The sequence below is a fragment of the Prunus avium genome, chromosome 8, assembly GCF_965620075.1.
Source record: "Prunus avium chromosome 8, drPruAviu1.hap1.1, whole genome shotgun sequence".
NCBI classification, from domain to species: domain Eukaryota; kingdom Viridiplantae; phylum Streptophyta; class Magnoliopsida; order Rosales; family Rosaceae; genus Prunus; species Prunus avium.
The window spans coordinates 25,136,366-25,143,768 of record NC_142291.1 but is presented as its reverse complement, the minus strand read 5'-3'; positions in this window follow the sequence as shown (position 1 = coordinate 25,143,768).

Genomic DNA, 7,403 nt, shown 5'->3' with positions numbered 1-7,403 from the left:
TGTTAATTAAGAATACTTTTGGTTGAGCCCGAGAGGGGATATCGAATGAATTAGGAGAAACCAACTGTCAACATAGGTAGTAATTAGGGTTAATTGGCTATAAGAATTAAGTGGAATTGGTTATGGTGAAATCGGATGCTCTAGTGTCTCATCATCTTAATTTTCTATCATTAATTAAATTTCTATTTTTCATAATTGTTTTAGGTTACTTAAATCAATCAATCTTCTTAATCAATTGTTCAGATAAACTTTTGAATTAATCATAATTGGTAATTAATAGGAAATTACAGTCTTCGTGGGAACGATACTCTACTTATTTCTATATTACTTGTGCGAATTGTGCGCTTGCAATAAATTCACAACAACCTCTTATGTGCTTCTCCATAAATCACTTAAAACCATTTAAAGTAGGGATATGATTTCCCCACTCTCCTTTTCTCCAACTTACACTCCTTTTTTCTTTTTAATACTTTTTAATAAATTTTGTTTATTCTCTTTCCTATTCTCCCCTTACCCTACATTAATTTCTTTTTACTTCACTTTTATATTAGTTCTTTTTCTTTATACTTAATATTCCAACTTGCACTCCATTTTCAGTATTTTTTTTTCCCTTTAATCGAGTAAGAAATTAAGTTTTTTTTCCCTTTAATACTGAAAATGGAGTGTAAGTTAGAAAATTAAGTATAAAGAAAAAGAAATAATATTTAAGTGAAGTAAAAAATAAATTAATGTAGGGTAAGGATAGAATAGGAAAGAGAAAGAACAAAATTTATTAAAAATTATTAAAAAGCAAAAGGGAGTGTAAGTGGAGAAAATGAGAGTGGGGAAATCAGAAATAATTATCTATAGAAGTGCTTTCTGACCTATTCAGAATCGCTCCCAAACGAACATATAAAGTTGGAAAAATGTGTGCGAACACAAATTTTTTAAGTTATCCTGTGCACAATCTCACATCAGGAAAATTCTCAGTATGTGATGCTTTTTCTTGCCTCTCACCCCCTTTTCCTTGTTCTTGATTTAAGGCGCAATCGCATGGGCATGCGGTACACGTACATATACCATTATCAAAGGGCAAAGCATGCTGCATGAAGGAGGACCAATCAGCTTTAGTCTTCTGTCTAGCCAGCCAATTTTTGTGGGCAGTCTAGTCTAGCACTATGATCCATGATTTACCCAATTTTGCTGAGTGTATTATAGTGGAAGAAAAATTGTAGCCCATTAGTTGATGCATATTTGGATGGATATGTTGGTGGCCACCACTAGTAAGAAAGTTTGTTTTCCAAAAAAAATATAGAATTATAGGAAAAAAAGGAAAACGTACTCAATATGGCATTCCTAATTAGCATCATCATGAATCTTATGAGTTTTGTTAATTACTTTTCATGACAAGAAATGTGATCAGTAGTTACTAGATTGTTAAGTTGTCGTGTTTTAACGTATTCGTGTCATGTGAAATTATCTTAAACTCAAATTCGTTTGGTTAAATTGATTTGTCCAAATATATGTTGTGTGGTGTTTTAACGTATTTGTTGTGTGGTGTTTTGTTCCACCCGTTTATACGTTTTTCTCTTCTTCTTCTTCTTTTTTTTTCTTTTTTTTTCGAGTCAACAGAACTCCCAAACATAACAATATTACATGAAAATATCAATTGTAATATGGTGAAAATGTCTTACGATACCAAACTTACCTCAAACGCATTATATAAAAAAGAAAAATACTTCCCTCTCCTTACCCTGTATTCTTTTATATTTTTTATGAATTATTTTTGCATATATGTCAAACTGTGATTCGGAGGAAGAAGAAGTATCTCGTCATACGGAAGAAAAAATATCGAGAAACACATTATAGATCTTAAAAATAAAATAAAATAAACTAAAAATTTATTTGGCAAAGATGGCATGTCACTATCGTATCTGACAAACGATACACTCCACCATTATGGACCCGACCCGATAAGGCTTGAATGGAGTCCTTTATTTTTGGACATTAATTAACACATTTTTCATATACTTTCAGTCTCAGCTTTAGCTCGAACACAGACAATAACTAGAGACAAATTAAAAATAGGAACTTGGTATTACGTGTTTTGTGCCCATTAGCTGTGTCTCGCACGTGACTGCAATCAGATGATAGAAAATCACGTGACACCTTCCGCGCACCTTCTCTGACATCTCTGCCTGCCTGTCTCTATAAAAGTTTGGCGGATGAGAAGGAGTTCTGACTTCCTTTCCTTTTTGTGCTGTTTTTCTGTCTACACTATCTTGAGCAATCTTACTGTCTTTCTCTTTCTTGGAATATTTTATTCAAAACCTACGTCCCTATTGTTGATGAATATTATCCAAAGGAAAATGCTAGGGAGACCAACTTGGGAGACCAACTCTCTAATAGAGCGTGGGACCCATTGTATTGGTGGGCTCCACCTCTATTAGAGAGTTGGTATCCCAAGTTGGTCTCCCAAGTTGGTATCCCTAGCATGACCCTAATAAATGATCAAATCATTTTCAAATTATAGAAGTTTGAGATTGAAAAAGATATATTCTTTTATTGGAAGTCAAAATTTTAACGCACTAAAAAAACCAATTAGAAAATGAGAATGACTTTATATGAGTTTTTTTATATAATATGTCATGTTAAAATGAGCTTATTTATAAACCTATAATTCTTTGGTAGGGGAAAAATTCTAAGAATTCTAGGAAATATGAATAACCTTTCAGGAGGTCACTAACAATCAAATTAGGACACATATATTAATCAAGGTTAATGCCTACATATGCAAGGATTTAGCTCCAGTTGTCAGCCTTCGGTATAGATTTGGAGCTATGAAGCAGGGATGATGCTGTGTTGTGTCGAGTTTGAGTTTAGCCGGTATATATGGTGCTATAGCTCTCTACGCACTACTACAAAAAGGGCAAAAGACGACCAAAAAAAGACGACGCTAGAACAAAAAACCGTCGTTGTTTTTAAAAAGACGACGGTAATAAAAAACCGTCATGGATAAGTGACTTAAACAACTAAAAAATGGAGATACTATTGAGAATTTTTTTATAACGACGCACACAAATAAAAAAGCGTCGTCTTATTAAAAAGCTTTTCTTCAGAGTTAAAATTTGACCAAAAAATAATGACAGCAGGTATGACAAGCGTCGTCTTTTAAAAATCAAGTGTCCTTTTTTTGGTAAAGACATGGTTGTTTTGAAAGAACTGTCGTCTATTATAAGTAAAGACGACTGTTTTTTTATAAAAAGGGTCGTCTATTATTAAGTAAAGACGACCCTTTTTATATGAAAATGGTCTATTATGAAGTAAAGACGACCATTTTTATATAAAAAGGGTCGTCTATTATATGTAAAGACGACGGTTTTTTTATAAAAAGGGTCGTCTATTATGAAGTAAAGATGACGGTTTTTTTTTTAAAAAGGGTCGTCTATTATGAAGTAAAGATGACGGTTTTTTAAAAAGGGTCGTCTATTATGAAGTAAAGATGACGGTTTTTTTTTTAAAAAGGTCGTCTATTATGAAGTAAAGATGACGGTTTTTTTAAAAAAGGGTCGTCTATTATGAAGTAAAGATAACTGTTTTTTTTAAAAAGGGTCGTCTATTATGAAGTAAAGATGACGGTTTTTTTTTTAAAAAGGTCGTCTATTATGAAGTAAAGATGACGGTTTTTTTTAAAAAGGGTCGTCTATTATGAAGTAAAGATGACGGTTTTTTTTAAAAAGGGTCGTCTATTATATGAAAAGATGACGGTTTGTTTTTAAAAAGGGTCGTCTATTGTGAAGTAAAGATGACCGTTTTTTAAAAACATGATTTAACGGTTATTTCAACTCTGATTTTGATGATTTTTTTACAGCTACACTCCTTGACCCTATATGAATACAATGACTGCATTCGATCGTCAATTTAAAATATTTACACTAGTGGATACCACAAAATCTTATGTTATATTTAATGAAAGTATAAATAAACTCTTAATTGTTAGTGAATATATTGTTTTGATGGCATACGCATTCTACGAAACTAGTTTCAACGATCCAACCGTCAAACTTGTTTGTTTACACATCGAGATCATATATGCCAAAAATCGGAAAAATAAAAATAAATCAGAGATCAAGTAACGGGACAAAACATTTCGACGGTTATAAACGAAAAATCAAGATTTAACGGTTATTTCAACTCTGATTTTGATGATTTTTTACAGCTACACTCCTTGACCCTATATGAATACAATGACTGCATTCGATCGTCAATTTAAAATATTTACACTAGTGGATACCACAAAATCTTATGTTATACTTAATAAAAGTATAAATAAACTCTTGATTGTTAGTGAATATATTGTTTTGATGGCATACGCATTCTACGAAACTAGTTTCAACGATCCAACCGTCAAATTTGTTTGTTTACACTTCGAGATCATATACGCCAAAAATCGGAAAAAATAAACATTCAGAGATTAAGTAATAGGACAAAACTTTTCGACGGTTATAAACGAAAAATCACGATTTAACGGTTATTTCAACTCTGATTTTGATGATTTTTTACAGCTACACTCCTTGACCCTATATGAATACAATGACTGCATTCGATCGTCAATTTAAAATATTTACACTAGTGGATACCACAAAATCTTATGTTATATTTAATAAAAGTATAAATAAACTCTTGATTGTTAGTGAATATATTGTTTTGATGGCATACGCATTCTACGAAACTAGTTTCAACGATCCAACTGTCAAATTTGTTTGTTTACACTTCGAGATCATATACGCCAAAAATCGGAAAAAATAAACATTCAGAGATTAAGTAATAGGACAAAACTTTTCGACGGTTATAAACGAAAAATCACGATTTAACGGTTATTTCAACTCTGATTTTGATGATTTTTTACAGCTACACTCCTTGACCCTATATGAATACAATGAACCAATTCGATCGTCAATTTAAAATATTTACACTAGTGGATACCACAAAATCTTATGTTATATTTAATAAAAGTATAAATAAACTCTTAATTGTTAGTGAATATATTGTTTTGATGGCATACGCATTCTACAAAACTAATTTCAACGATCCAACCGTCAAACTTGTTTGTTTACACATCGAGATCATATACACCAAAAATCGGAAAAATAAATAAATCAGAGATCAAGTAACGGGACAAAACATTTCGACGGTTATAAACGAAAAATCAAGATTTAACGGTTATTTTAACTCCGATTTTGATGATTTTTTACAGCTACACTCCTTGACCCTATATGAATACAATGACTCAATTTGATCTTCAATTTAAAATATTTACACTAGTGGATACCACAAAATCTTATGTTGTATTTAATGAAAGTATAAATAAAAAATGGTCGTCTATTGTGAAGTAAAGATGACGGTTTTTTTAAAAAAAGGGTCGTCTATTATGAAGTAAAGATGATGCTTTTTTTTAAAAAAAGGTCGTCTATTGTGAAGTAAAGATGACGGTTTTTTAAAAAAAGGGTCGTCTATTATGAAGTAAAAACGACCCTTTTTATATGAAAATGGTCGTCTATTATGAAGTAAAGACGACCCTTTTTATATGAAAATGGTCGTCTATTATATGTAAAGACGACTCTTTTTATATGAAAATGGTCGTCTATTATGAAGTAAAGACGACCCTTTTTATATAATAAGGGTCGTCTATTATGAAGTAAAGACGAACCTTTTTATATGAAAATGGTCGTCTATTATGAAGTAAAGACGACCCTTTTTATATAAAAAGGGTCGTCTATTATATGTTAAGATGAAGGTTTTTTTTTAAAAGCGTCGTCTTTTAAAACACGCTAAAAAATGGCCGCTTAAGTGAATTCGCGCTCGACAAATTTTCAAATTTTCACCCGTCTTTGAAAACCTTATCTCTCATTAACAAGCGTCGTCTTTTAAAACACGCTAAAAAAAGGCTACTTAAGTGAATTCGCGCTCGACAAATTTTCAGATTTTCCCCCGTCTCTGAAAACTTTATCTCTCCCTCCTTGAAACCCTCCTGCACTCTCTAAAACACCCTCATGAAACTCTCTACAAAATCATCAAAAAATCGATATCAATGAAGGAGTTGAGATATTGAGGTCTTCGCAGATCCATAAGATGTAGAGGGAGGTTCTGTATTTGAGAATCAAAGCTGGTTGAAAGGTTTGATTTGAAAGATCTCGACCTTCACTTTCTTCAAAGAAGATCTCGCTCTCAGGCACTCAACTCGCTCATCAAACTTAGCGACTCGATCTAGAAAGACTTATGGAAATCGGTCTATATATATATATATATATATATATATATGTTTGTTCATGTATTGTGCTAATTTCGTGGGATTTAAGTGAGTCTCTCATTTGGGTTTTTTATAAATATGCACAGCCGTCCCACAAGGCCTTCGTAATCAAGAAGAAGCTGATGAAGAAGATGAGGCAAAACATACCCATCCCTCACTAGATCCGTTTGTTTTTGGACCGACAACATCATCAGGTCCAAAATACTTTTTGTTTTTGTTGTTTACTTTAATTATTTTGGAATTTCATTGTTAATTTTCTGAATCTCTGGTTTTTCATTTGTTATGGTGCCACCACAAGAACAGGTTATGGTGCCACCACAAGAACAGGTTATGGTGCCACCACAAGAACAGGTACTTTGCTAATTATGCCAATTGTGTTCTGCTGTCATTCTAGAGCTGCATAGATCTTTTTGCTAAGGTTACTGCTAAACAAGTTTATGTTTAAGAGTATTGGGGTCTCTTTCGTGCAGGTCTTTCCTTTTCCGACACCAACAACTTGGAAAATGTGCAAGAAGGCAGAGCTAAGTCAATCCAAGAACAAATTGATGAAGTTAAAATCAAATTAGTAGAATTTGTGAGCTATGTAATAGAATAAAGATTGGTTGACTATGTAATAACTATTGACTCTTCAAAAAACTAAAGATAATAAAACGATGGTTTTATTGGAAAAACCGTCATCTGTACATGACCTCTTTTAACACCATAACGTCTTTTTATATACAATCAACGACGGTTTTACTAAAAAATCGTTGTCTTAGAGTTAATAGACGACAATATTTCAAGAAATCGTCGTCTTCACATTTAATAGATGATGGCTTTTTAACAAAACCGACGTCTTTGGATATAATAAAACATAGTTCTTTACTTAATAATAGACGACCCTTTTTATAAAAAAACCGTCATCTTTACATATAATAGACGACCCTTTTTATATGAAAAGGGTCGTCTTTACTTCATAATAGACGACCATTTTCATATAAAAAGGGTCGTCTTTACTTCATAATAGACGACCCTTTTTATAAAAAAAACCGTCGTCTTTACATATAATAGACGACGGTTTTTTTTATAAAAAGAGTCATCTTTACATATAATAGACGACGGTTTTTATATAAAA